Here is a 14,636-nt window from a genome sequence, read left to right on the forward strand (position 1 = left end):
GTACTCCACCAACTCCAAGAGGTTTGAGTCGGAGATGTGGGCATCAATACATGTTTCAATCTATGGTTGTTGTTAGTAAATTTTCCCGGTCATGTTCTGCTTAATCGTTTGCGTCATTACTTAATCTCCTACTACCGTAACAACAACACCAAATTACCAGTATTGTAATCATGAACAAAACACAGTTTATAGTATACCTTTATTTTTGGGAGCTCAGGTTCCCACATCAGCAAGTAAAGCCTAGCACGTTTACTACACCATTTTACCCATGATGCTAATGCGCAGGTGTTGATGCGATGTTCAGTACCATCATCGGACATTAACAAGTCTAAGTAAATATCTTTCTAACAGCCAAAAGTGAACTAAATCGAAAAATGGAGTTACTGTATGATTCTTAAAAACACCGACGACAGGATCAATTAGGTTTTCCTCAATTTACTGTCCTCTATTTTGTACATTGATTTCTTTCGTGTACAACATTGTACAAGTTATAGCCAAGTTATAGCCTGTTTGTCGGTTGTACGCGTTTATTTCGGATTTATAAACTTTTTATTCATCTTTTTTTGTAACCTGTTCCTCTGGTTTTTTTGCAACTGATCAGTGTTACGTGTATACGCGGGCAGGAAGGACTACCCGGCAATACACTTGTGCGTTCATCGACTTATCGAACCTACTGACGATGCTATGATCTTATAATAGTTTTATCGAACAGTTCTCTGTGGGATTCACCGCAGATGTGCGGAACGGTCACGTTACAACAAGGGCTTCTATGCGAAAGAAAAGTAAAGAAAAGTGAGACGCAGTTAAACAGAAAACAGAAATGTTCGCAAAGTCCTCTTTAATTGTACTACGGAGGCGGTCACCCTTTCTTCTCCGGCATGTCACCGACATAGCTTTACGGCGCCACACGGTACCTGGACTGAAATCATAGCTTCTGGCACATTTATTTTTTCATTTAAAATTTCAAAATTTGCAAAAAAGTAGTCTCCTCACGTTTTACAGATTTATGAGCTCGCAGTGCATTTCTACAAAATTGATATCCTGTTGTCATGGAAATAGGTTGATATTTTCAGAACGCAAAGTTTTACCGAATATGGCAAATAATTCAGCTGTTCATCGTATTGCCTAACATGGCATCATAACGGTATCTATAATCACAATAATGCAGAAAATAAAATAGAATGGTAACAGACAGGTTGAATACATATCACTCACAAGGCGACCTAGACTTAGTTCAAGTCTGTGACTTGTGAATGTTTTAGTGGGTTGAACGCGGTGATTTGTGTTCTGTTTTCATGTGAAACGCGTAAGTATAGGGAGAACACGACAGGGGAGTTTCTCCCGGCAGAAACTAAATCAGCTACTGCGCAGACTCAAAGGTAACGCGTACAATCGCTTTGAAAACATGGGGCTACCAAATCGTATGAAACAGGAAAGACACAAGAGAAACTGTTCCAAATGATTTTATTTTTTTAATTTACCGACTTGAACCAAGTCTAAAGGCGACCAGGAGAGTTTTACTTATGGAGAACCTTGTGCTTTATGCTAATTACTAGTATTATGTCTTCGCATCCTTCGTTACCAAACTTGTGTGACTGTCATTCACTCAGCAGGGATTGAATATACTTTCTGTCGTATCGATATGACATCACTGTCACGAATATGCGAGACAACGAATTCAGCAATCACTCAATATACAGGAACACGGTTCTAGGCGTGTAGCCCCATGACAATATGGTGCAGTAGTGTTGCTGGTCTCCTATATGTATTTTATTTCTCCGAACATTGTTTGAAACTTACCGTTTTACACGGATAATGTGAAAAATGGCGATGGAAAAACTTCCTTACTGATTACATACGCGACCCCCGCATTTCTGTGTCATTTTACACAGAACATTTTACCATTTTATTGATTAGGCCTAAACAGACACAATACTAAGGACACACAGAAGAGGAGAGCGGTTAATATGTAGATATAATAATTTATATGCACATACACACACACATATATGTTATATATGTGTGTGTAACACACATGCACATACACACACACACACACACACACACACATATATATATATCGTATACATTATATATATATATATATGTATCTATATGTATATATATATATATATATATATATATATATATATATATATATATATATATATATATATATATATATATATATATATATATATCTGTGTGCGTGTGCACACACACAAACGTCAATGCACATCGGTCTTGAAGAATTAAGGGTGAGAAAGGCCTGTGGTAAGCTACATTGTCTTAGAGATAGGTCAATAATATGCTAGATTCTGTTCATGCTAACAGATACGTCTAAAACGTTCCGTAATTTTCGAATCAAAACACGTAACAGCACGCGTTAATGTTTGAATAGATCTATTCCATCATAGCCTATAACCATCGACGCTGCCATGCGTGGATCTTTAATCGCTTTAATCGAACTACAGACGACTTTGCCGATGAACTTTATAAATTTATCCCAATAGACAGGATTAGATGTGTGTGTCAAATTAAATATTTATTAACGGTATAATATGTTTCAGGCAATACCCTTCAAGGGGCTTGGATAAAAATTGATAGAATTTATACCTCAATGGAACTAAACGTTACTTACTTGTATGTTGAACTTCGTTATCAAGTGTCGCGTACCTTTCCATCAAGGCACCGATTTACTTACCCACAAGCATGCGAGGCAAGTCGATCGTTTGGTTTTAACGAAAAAAGCCGTATGTGCAAAGACTAACAATCACAATGCAGGCTGTGTTATGCTACACTCAATACCCTAAAGTGTGCTCCGTACAGTGATGTCATCATCATTAAATTATTTATGTTGTGATTTTGCCGCTTGAATCTAGTGATGGGGACGTTTTTCAAGGAGTGCCATTATACTTGTCAACATTATTGTCTTTGCGAATCAGGCTGAGGCACGGTCGCTTGTGCTTCCGAGTCGATACACGGCGAGTGTCCCTGTAAGCATTAGAAAGAGACTCTCTTGTGCTTAAAGGCAAATTCGTCGTGTATCGAAGCACAAACGACAGTGATTTAAGGTACAGAAGAGCCAAAGACAAGAGACAGACAATTTGACATTTTACTGACAGTAAACCCAGACAGACATTCAGCAGGCGGGACTGGCGACCGGGAATAATGACATGTTCTTTAAAATGTCTAAAATAATTGCAAAAAATGTACAGGGGTGTATGTATTTTAATTCCGTTGCCTCTTTGTAATTTTTTTGAAATCTTCTGATCACTTCTTCCCAGGGAGTTTACAGGTGAAGGTAGGATCGGTTTCATCGTAAGAAACGATAGGGCCTAAATGTATTGCTCTCCTCTATTCCAGCCCCAGATGTGATAACAACAGAATATTCTGTCCTTTGCTGTTTACTCAGAGGACGAGATAACCGTGTTACGTACTAAGGTATGATGAACAGCGTTTACACATAAAATGCTTTTATTCCCTAGTGCATCGAGTGAAATCGTTATGTCCATACTGGATGCGGTGAAGGGAGAATCGATATCGCTTTGAACAGTTCGCGATAAAAAAAAAATCCTGCCACACCGGCGTGGACGGCTGTGTGAATTGTCATCACATTTCACCTAATCACCTTATTAATTGGGACCTGCACTTCCAAGAGAGATGGGATTTTCGCAACTTTCTTTTCACTGCCGCTAGTGATATTGGATTAAAGAAAGAACGATCCCTTTTTGAGTCGATGTGATCAATTGTGCTCTGCAAATTGCAAACTCGAGAAATTCCCTCTTGTCTGCACAAATACCAAAGTATGGAGCAAAAGTAAATGTCAGCCCTTATCTCACTTCTGTATATTGATGACGTCAACTTGAAGCAGGAACTGATCGCGCGAGTACGATATCCCAGAGGAGTTGAACTTGTTGTTTTGCTCAATGATGATACGATCACAGGAGGGACATGTGTGTAGGCGTGTGCCAGACTCATTTTTGCTCGTCATTTCTATATTAGAACCGAAACTGGTGCACAGAAACTGAGACCTTTTGACTCAGAATGTTGCCAATTAAGAACCAAAGTCCCTTATCAAAAATGCACAGACGAATTCAGTAAGCTCATTGCTATTGATCTCACTGTCAATATCATATCCTGCATATGTTAATGCCATGTGTGGGCCTTTAAAATAGGGAGGTACACAACTTACTTGGCATTTTCTTTCTCGAAATTTCCGGACGGATGAAAAACCAAAGGATGTCTATTGATTTACAGCAGAAATTCAATGAGTCTTGATCAGAATAATATGAATTAAACGGGTTAGTGATTATAAAAACAGTTTGACACCAAACTTTGTTTTCGAGTATAGCACTCGTGCAAACATTCTTACCTCACGCGAGGGCTTAGGGGCCTACCTATAGTAAACTTATAGCCATGCATCATTCTGGCATTGGAAAACGCGTCTGTGCACGAAGAAGCATGTCGACCACAATTTTTATCTAAATCTTAAAACAAACCGATTAACTTGACAAACCCTTTACACACAAAACCAAGAATAAACATTCAATTAAAGGCACTGTACGCGATCTCTGGGATCGCCTTTGTTCTAGTCTGTAAGAGGATTATGGAGGTGTGATAGCCTTTTGTTTTCCATTGAAATTATAGTCGGGTGGGTAAATTTTCTGATGAGGCAATCTGGTGCCAAGACAGGCCTTTAAAGACTAGAAGGTGAGCCAGGTCACTGTCCGTGTGTAGAGGGACTGTGGCCCGGTATTGAGAGCTGCTGCTTTAAAATGACTCAATGCGTACACATCTATATAGGTTTATCATAAACTCTTGAAAGCAACACTTCATTGTTCATTCAAGAAGACTTCTATAGACATTAACTATTAAAAGAAAACGATTAGCATAACGACAACTTACCAAGTATAACTTAAATTCGACCGATGGGACGAGAAAGGTGAAACAGATGATGTTGATTGGCTTAATTATTGGTGTTATGGCCGGTCAAAAAGGAGTAAATACCTAATTAATGTAACAACTGCTGACTGCCTTTCGCCACTGAGAGGGAATATCAATAGTACAATGAAGTGCTCCAGGAAATAGTGTTAAGGCCATTCACTTTCACGTGAAATTCAGTCATATAGCGTTTGGATATGTCTATAAGGTCACCATTTGATAACCCAAGGAGCCGTCATGTCGTAAACTTATCGATGGATGTTGGCTAGGTGTAGCCCGGGGATTGGTTTAGCAATTACTCTAGTGATGGAATCATGTTATTAATAAATGTAAGGTCTTATATGTTCTGAGTATTAGGCTAAAATTGAGTGGGAAATGTTGTCGGCCCACTTGACTTTCGCTGAAGTGAGAAAATTCAGTCACGACTTTAGTATCAATTCTGGTTTCAATTGAAGATCTGCAGACATTGGACTCAGAGAGACTTCAAAATCATATTGTCTTCGGCTTCCAGAAAGACCCTCTAGTTTGAAGCATATATTCTTCATCAGTGTGGACAAGGCCCACACATACTACGCCAAATGGTGAGTGCACCTTCGCAATTGTTGAAATTTATCGCATGGACCTGTAGGCTTCGATGTTAGTCTAATGCAGTTCAGGTGAAATAATACTTTTTATGCATTAGGCCTATTGGATCCCAGCTTGTCTTTTTTGTTGAATTCTTGAAGAAAATTTATATATCTCCCGTATTCATAATATAAACATGCAATCGTGAATCTATGGCATTGATATTATGAAAATGAACAGATGGGATGAAATATCGTGACAACGGCTTGGAGGGAAAGTGTCTTCGGGGACGTACAGTATGAAAATTGGTAAATAAGTACCTGCCCATTTTTTGTCCAGCTTCATATAATTATGATAATGTTCTGGGTGTATACGGGAAAATTGTGGCAAAAACGCCTTATTCGCAGCATGCGCCGAAATCATAGAGAACCGTATTTGCTTAACGGATATTTCGATATAGGTTTGGCACCCCTAGTAAGGAAGAGTTTTTTCAGTGTTATGCGCACTCGCCTGTTGGTTCATTGAAGAACAGACGACGCGAAGATGGCAGCGAAATCCCCAACGAAACCGTTGCGGCGGATGTCTAGTAGGACTCTGAGTATTGAGAGACATCCAGTTGAGAAGGAAGCCAACTTGTTAACAAAGGATCTCAGTAATGTAAGGTGAGAGATTCGTTTCACACCAAATTTCTGTCAAACTTAGACCTATATTTGATCAGATAGGAGGGGTGGGTACACTCGGATCCAAGTGCTGTCTTGCGTTCACTGAACAGGGCATGGCACAAGTAAAGCCTCGAACGTCAGGACGTCGCGTATTTCCCTGTCACGTTCGTCGATGAGATATTCAGACAATTTTTTCAGCTTTGAGACTCATCCTGTGTGAAACTTAACGATGTGTGGCATAAAGACATGGAAAGCGCAATGTCAGGGCGTGCGCGTGCCGTGCAGGTTGCAGCCATCTCGGCGATCACGATAGTGATAGACGATACACAACTAAACTACAACTTAGAAGAGCGACAAGCGAACCGTTCTTGGAAAGTGTTGCTACTGTAAGTACATGTAATTATGCACACCCAGACTTCCTTGTAGGATTGGAAAAAAATGGCAAGCGAAAGCAACAAGTTTATTCCTCCTCTGAACATATGTTTTGGTTTCGCATGTACAAATAGTCATAAATTCAGTAACTAAGTTACAGAATTCTCACGAATCCAACCAGTGTGACTATTTGTACTGTTCAGCAACGGGCGCGGCGATATTGAAATGCATTGCAACTAATATATTGTCAAAGTAAATTGCTCTCTGGAAAGTCACAAACCAACTGTAGTTTCTGTCACCATTTTACTTCATTTCTAATTCAGTCAATCTGGTTGATATATCATCAGCCGACACGGCGGGAAGGACGGCCGGTTCGTATTAATCAATGTGCGCAAAACCCTGCCAGTACTCGTCCCCGCAACTCGTAATACTCGTAATAGTATTAATTTGCCACTCTTGGGTCAGGGACGCGAGATCTCTGATTGACCTGTATATTTGCCACCCTCCGCCAGAATATCCGGGTGTTAAGGTCGCGACTAGTGAATCGCAAACTACTTCATGGTATTACTGCACCGTGTCAATGAGCGGCTTTTATTTATCGCTGAAAGAGTGAGCCAATACATTGCAAAAGAAGATCGACCATTATGTATTGTATAATCAGTTTTCCAAGCTTACAAAGCCCTGCCCTGTGCAACATGCATCATGTACATTCGACATCCTAGGAATAAATCATGTGCATTGACTCTGGCAGTTCAGGAGAACGTAAAAGTAATCTCCGGGAACTGCATCAGGAAAATTTCTTGTGAGGATATTCGATTTTACACATTCTCCCTGTGGGTGCAATTTTATCAGAGGCAGGGGTAGCTGAGACACCGTCAAGGGACAGCTTTGTATTCTTGCTGGATTGCCATCGCAAGATTTATTGCCAATTTTAGAGCAGCCAGCTCACAATAACATAACTCAAGTGTTAATATTTATGCAAATTTAGGTTGTCAATGATGCAATTGTGCTTCTTCAAGCGATGTTCAGCAGGGAATGTGTGTATTGGATTTTGTCAACGATGTCACTTGTATTGTGAAGAGATTAAAATTGTTCAGTGACAGAGCAATTAAAAGTTAAGTGTAAAAATCGAAGACTTCCACTCTTCAATCTTGACATGAACGAGTAGAATGAAAATTTTCTTCAAACTCAGTTCCTATTCCCTTGTCACTTCAATCTACATCACTCCACCTTTTTCTCGCTAGCAATTGTAGTTGAAATGATGACAACTTTCAAGTGAGTGATGTTTGTGTAGCACAGTCCATATACTCTGGTTACCATGGTAACTCGGCAATTTCTCCTCATTGACATTTTACCTGCCTGCCATTACTCTTCATTGCAATTGATGGGATTCTCTTCTTGGTGTATTCTTTGTTGAATAGCTCCCATTTACCGGTGATCACATATCACTAGTGGAAAAATTACTACCGCGCCCATTTTATACTTCAGTTTGAGTGTGTTTTCAGGAGTTGTATGCAAGGTTCTGTGCAAGATAATCATGCATCCACAGAGACAGCAAGGCACCTGCTACCCTGGTTAATGTTCTGCAGATGAACTGGGAAGCCTGTGAATTTTTTTTTCACACCCAGTGTTCGATATTTCAGCTGTGAATTCTGGCAGCAGCTTGATAAACAAATAGGTGTGAATATCTCAATGAATGAGTATACTGTGTGTGAGATCATGAGTATTTCAGAGCATGAGAACTCATGCTTCCACTTTGCAGTGTTGTCGCTGAAAAGCTTCGATAAAACCTTTTGGTGATCCAGGAAATGAAAGGTTAAGTACGCTATTTGGAATTCAAAAGATATTACAAACTTTTGTGAAGTAATTTGTGAACATTTCTTTACTAGAATACAGCACAATGCCTGCAGATTAATAGATTTGCGAATCAAGGTCATTAATGAAAAGGTCATGACACAATGAATGAGAAGAAACAAAATTATCTTTTTGTGTGTTCCATAATATGTCCATCAAACTCAAAGATCAACACATGCTATGGTAATCTTCACAGGAAGGCATGAATATATACCTTTAGATTACATTCAGTGTTTTTTATTTTTTTACCTCTAACAGCAGTATGTTTTAAATTAATGTGCATATTCAGTGATATAGCATAATGTGTTTTGGTAAAGTCTCAGCACTAACTTAGGTAAGTGATTTGGGAATGTAGAAAAAAATTCTGTTTCCTTAATATAATTTCTTTGATATGACATGGAAAACAGAATTGACAGAGTTCTGTCCTCAACAAAACTCTGTAGTGACTTTATTCCATCGACATATCTTTGTAATTGTTTTGTGCGGATGTTATTATTATTATAAAAATTATCATAGGGTGTGTTGAGTTTCATCAAATATGGTCAGTTCAAATGATAGATAGACAAGTGGTGGCTCAAGTGATAGTGGATGCAGATACTTTTACGAGATTGATATTTGCAGCGTTTCGTTTGTTAAACTGCCCAGATGATTCTAGTCAGCAGTGTTCAGTAATGCTCCCATAAGAGACAAAAAGCTGTATACATTTTACGGGCTTGCTCGGTAGCGATTTGCCATCTATAACACCTTTTTTATGACATTATGAAGTGGTTTCATGTCATACACTTCATATCTCACCCAACTCATATCATTATCAGTGTTGGCAGCTAATGCTGATAAAACCAGACATGGTTATTGAAGAAGAGAACACAGCACAGGAATAACGTTGGCGTATCATATGATCAGTATATCTGTCTCCTAAGGGACTCTTCACCCATGCATACTAATCTGCTGTGCCCTAAAGGTAACTCTTCAAAACAGCAGTTAAATAGGCGAATTTCCGTTTCGATCTCTTACAAATGCATTTTCTATATTAGAAAATATTGCTAAAGCTTTTATTTGAACTCCCAAAATGCCTTTACCATAGCCCAGGCTGAGCTATAGTGTGACATATCAGAGATTTACACACACTCATTCATCAAGTGTTGTATTACCATATATATTGGTGGCTTTCTCTGCATGTAGTGGACAAACAAACACAGGTACGACGACTCAGCCTAGGCAATTTTTTTTCCTGTGGCTTGTCTGCAGTGATTTGTCATTCTGAAAAGCGCATTTGCATTCAAATACGCTCATTCCATGTTCAGCGAGATTGTCAAGGCAATTTGCAACACCTAGTAATTGTGAATGATCTGCATTCTGTGCCGATGATGGAACAAAAAGTTGCAGACACCGATGGTGACAATTTCAATGTTTTTTCAAAATCAATTTGGATTGAAGACGGGGAAATTTTGCTTTTTATATGGTTTGCAGGGCGTTTGGTAAGTGGATTATCGCAGGCTTTGAGTGAAAACTCATGAATACTGATCTATGATTGGATTAAAGCTGAAATGAATATCATTGTAAGAGCTAGCCCAGACATACAGTTGCTTGGCATTCCCATATTCCAGTCACATTACTGAGATACTGTTACATATATCACACAGCTTAAACATAGTTCTGTTCTCCAAGTCCAGTTACTGTTTATGTGTGCTTATGAGAACATTTCTATCTTTGCGCATTGCTTCTTCAGTAAACAAGCCAGCCATCATATACAATACAAAAGTAAACTGTCAACTGATGTCAAATATTTCTGTTCATCCATGTATATTCTTTTAAATGAGACATGCCTTGTCGAATTATAGTCATTGCTGCTCATTAATTGATTATTGTCAGGAAAATTGACTGATTATATAATTATTATCCCATTAATATAAGCATCTTGGTGATTTACTGGTGTAACTACATGATAGAAAACACTGCCGGAGGACAAATTGTTATAACCATAGAATAGAATGATGGGATAATCACGTATGAGGATGCATGATCATTATCTCATCGTTAGATGCATATCTCATCCAAAGTTTAATCATTCAGGATGGCAACAATTGGTGCTCAGTCAGTATCATTGGGAAGTATGGGATATCTTGTCCCGTTGTAAATGTCATGATAATCATTCTGTCTGTAATGAGCAGAAATGTATCATCATCCGGGGGAAGATGGAAAATTTTCAAAAGACGTTTTCTCCAGTGGACTAACCTCATGATGCAGCGACCAGCTGACTACCACTGCTTTTCTTAATGTGTCACATTCTCATTGGCTAATATTGGTGATTTGACATTATTCAGACTGATTGAAATCTACAATTTCACATTATGTAATTGGTTTCTTCAAAACATTTCCCTTGTGTTTCACAATTCATGCTATTTGAAAGAAAAGAAAGAAAGAAAAAATGCTAAAGCAGAGCATTATAAATAACACAAATTTACTTCAAGTACAAAGTAACGAAATCTGTTAAGTTTCATGTATCCTGCAATCATCAGACTGATGAAGTGAAAGGATCCTTATTATATATAAATATAAAAGTTGACAATATGTCCTTGGTTTGTACAAAAATCCCTTGTATTTCATAATATATGCTATTTAAAAACAATTTTTATGAAGAATTTTAATTGTAGGCATTAAATAATTGTATACATTGCTCAAATAAATGAAGGTAAAGTTGACTGTCTTGTTCAAAAGCTGTTGAAAAATGCTGTTGAAATATATGTGTTCTCTGATTGATAAGTTTTTAGGGTCAGTTGTCTCAACAGATGCAACCTGTAACGATGTTGGTGAGATGAATGTGTGTCTTCCCACACAATATATGTTATATATTTCTGTCGCTGGCGCCACAGGTTATTTTCATGGTGTGTGAGCATGTATATGCTAGTCTTGTAGTTTTCAATATATCTTGGAAAAAGTTGTTTTTTGGTCATTTCATAAGTGTTAATTATGGACGTTCCTGTTGCTGAGTTACAAAACGATTTCAACCTATTTGAATTTTTCAAATAAATCATATTTGATTTATTCTCTAGTGAGCTCTGCATGTACTGTTCACTTACAAATTACATTACAGTAATATGTAAAATCGGTTTCATCTGTTGGCATTTATGGCGCAAGATTTTAGGATGCGTTCTGTTGCCAGCTATGATGGCAAACTGCAGTGTCTTTCAGCCGTTCACATGGCATGAGAAGCGAGCGTATTATAATCTCAGGGATATTATCCCCAGGCCAAACTCCGCGTATGTCAAGTGAGTTCAGCTGATTCACAGTAATATCAAATACTGGATCTGTCGCGACAATTCAAGCCAAACCATTAAAATCAGTGTGAGGGCATGTTATGTCTGATCGTCTACTCTTGACTTGATGGGCAATTTCAGTCCAGCATTGTATTGACACACTGCAGCCACTATTTCCATGGGAGAAAATTACTCGATCCCATACCTTTTCTATTAATTATCACAGACAGAACAGAACAAACGTGCAAATGTTCTACAGTACACATTATTGTTTATATGCAAGGTGTGATTTATTCCTTAATTCACAGCCAGTGTACTTGGTGTTTTACATGGTGTCACTATCCTACATTTGATTCCTTTTATAGGTATACTGAATGTCTGTGCAAAAAAAAACTCTTTCATTTACAAAGTAATGTGTGCATGATGGGGGAATGATACAGATTGCAATTGACTTTATACATCAGGAGGAAAGGCACGAGGTTTGTATTCCCAGTGTGAGGCAAGGAGACTGAAGTATTTTCATTGTCTGCAGACTGTAAAAACAGAAGCCTTGGTGCAGCAATGCTTATAAAACAAAACCAGTACCTATAGGCATATGCCTTATCAAAAAGAGTGTTAAGTCATGATTTTGACGTTTTCAAAGACTACCGCAGGAGACAGTCTGCTGTATGATTGAAGGTACAGGAGTCGCCAAGTAGTGATTATAATGGTAATATTGCAACTGAAAGTCAGATATATGGTGATTATTCTGCTATTTAGGCAACGATTTATTGTTTCAGAAATACTTGCACTGTTTCTGCTCAGAGGTTTTGTGGCAATTTTCCTTTTATTTTGACATGTTATCAAGGCCTTTGCATCTTTTTGCCAGACATCCCAAGAACTGCAATTTTTACAATTTCTGTACTTTGAAAAATAGACATATTGATAAAATTTCTAGGGTTTATGGCTTCTGGCAGTTTTATGTGCCACCAATCTTGTATTCTTGACTACTGTAGATTTGACTGCTGTTTAAACATAATAAAGTTGTCTCTCTCTGATACAGTTTCGGTTTCATCTACCTTTGAATCTAAATAGGATATTTTGCCAGTATGCAATCACCTGCATTTAAAAATTGGTTAATGTCAATAAAAATGTTTGCAACGGTGATATATTATGATAAACCTGTTATATGCAGACAGCTGTGTTAAAATTTAACATAACCTTACAACACTGCAAGGTTATGAAGTTGTATGAAAGAAGTGCCAAATGTTGCTGATTTATAGGGGTGGATGTAGTGATTTTGTAACACAATTTTCTGCGTGAAATGACTGTAGAAGCCCTTAATATATCCTAAGTGACTGCAGTGCAGCATTTCTACAACCAGATTTCCAAATTCCAGGTTGGATTTCTGGATATTATTACAGAGGAAATAAAGCAGTGAAATTGGAATTGTGATGATGTTTGCAGTGTTTATGGTCGAACAATTTCAAACCAGCCAGGCTTTTCATATCAACCTACTCTGCTATCTGAGAGATTTTAGCAAAGCTTCTGAAGGCAAACTCACTTGATGGAAAACACTTACTTGTCAGTATACTGATGCAGACTTGACGAAAGATTTGTTTAGGTTTTTAGTTTGTGTATACCGTGTATTATTGATTTGGCCGAAGGGCAATGAAAACATTGATCAAGAAGACATAGCTGTCAGTAGCATGTTAGAATTGATTAAGGTAATATGCACCTCGAAAGTGAAAGACTTAAACTTTTGCTCATATTTTCCTCAGTGAAACTTTGAACCATTCTCTTACCAAAGCAAGAATAAAAATCAGGGGTCACCGTGCAAACTTTGGTACTAGAGAGACAAATATCTTGCGATTTCTCGATATTTGAAATTCAAAATGGCCGCCATCCCTGTGTAAACTCTATGGGAAAAAATAAAATTTTCGATTTTCAAAAAACTAAGACTGTGAAAACTTTTCTTTCGCCAAGAGCTTCAAAATGAGCCCCCACAAGTGGTAGGTCAGAAGAAAATTGAAAAAATTTGAAGGCCCGAATTTCTGTCCCCGAGGTGCGTTCTACCTTAATGTACATGGTTGTACTTTCTATAAGATGTAGGTAATCATACACCATTCACTGACAAAGATGTTTGTGTGTTGTATCCATATGCTCAATATATTTCTGTTGCAAGTACTCGTTTATGGTGAAAGATAGTGTACCGGTATTTGCTGTACCAGAGTACCTAATAGTTACTAGAGCAAATCAACAGGTTTTCATTAAAACACAGCAACCAAATTTGTTGTTTGTGGAATTGCATTAGCATGTGTGTTAAACATTCACTCACTGTGCAAGAGAACTCTTTGTCTGTGGAGTTTTTTTAGATTGAGAAACGTATCATGGAGTTTTGATAGCATGGAATATTTTATTTAATCATGGTAACTACCACAGAAATCCTGTCTGTTATCTAGAACTAACACATAACCCAATGTTTCAGTTTGTTGTCAGGATCATATGCTTATCATAGTGTTTTCATATCATTGTGGATTCATGACATTTAATCAATTACTCTGGCATTAGTGTTTCAGCTGTAGCTAATCATGCTAATGGCAAGAGGTAGATGTGAAAACAAACATACACAGGTGAGCCGTATAATTGGTTTAAAGTGATTTGATATCAAAATGAATAATGTAGAACAAACATAAATTGTCACTTTAGTGTATACTGAATAGCCGCATTTTTCAAAATTGAATGAGTCAAGACTGTTTAGCGCCATGATATATTTTCCATCCATTTTCTGGTTTCAGCCATTTCTGATATGATTATTTGTATTGAAGTGGCAATGGAGAAATTTCCTTGACATGTTTGTCCTTGTAGGTTTAATCTTATCAACCTTAGTATGGCTTCTCAGGTCTAGTTTGGAATTTCTCCTCAGTACAAGTTGCATGATTTCATTTACATTTTGTTTCAAATTTTGATGAGATTAAAAATTTTGATGTAGTGAATTATAGAT

At 37.7% G+C, this 14,636-nt stretch overlaps 1 protein-coding gene across 2 annotated transcripts in view; it reads left to right on the forward strand.

Moving 5' to 3' along the window:
- Positions 1 to 6,000: 6,000 nt before the first annotated feature.
- LOC139151918 (BAI1-associated protein 3-like) overlaps positions 6,001 to 14,636 on the forward strand; it is a 149,260-nt gene continuing 140,624 nt past the window's right edge. Inside the window, exon 1 of one of the 2 annotated variants that reach the window (XM_070724966.1) lies at positions 6,001 to 6,170. The gene's annotated coding sequence lies outside the window, so the exon portion shown is untranslated. The remainder of the gene's footprint in view (positions 6,171 to 14,636) is intronic. The other variant, XM_070724962.1, reaches the window with a different exon arrangement.

This window comes from Ptychodera flava, chromosome 15 (genome assembly GCF_041260155.1).
Source record: "Ptychodera flava strain L36383 chromosome 15, AS_Pfla_20210202, whole genome shotgun sequence".
Lineage (NCBI taxonomy): Eukaryota > Metazoa > Hemichordata > Enteropneusta > Ptychoderidae > Ptychodera > Ptychodera flava.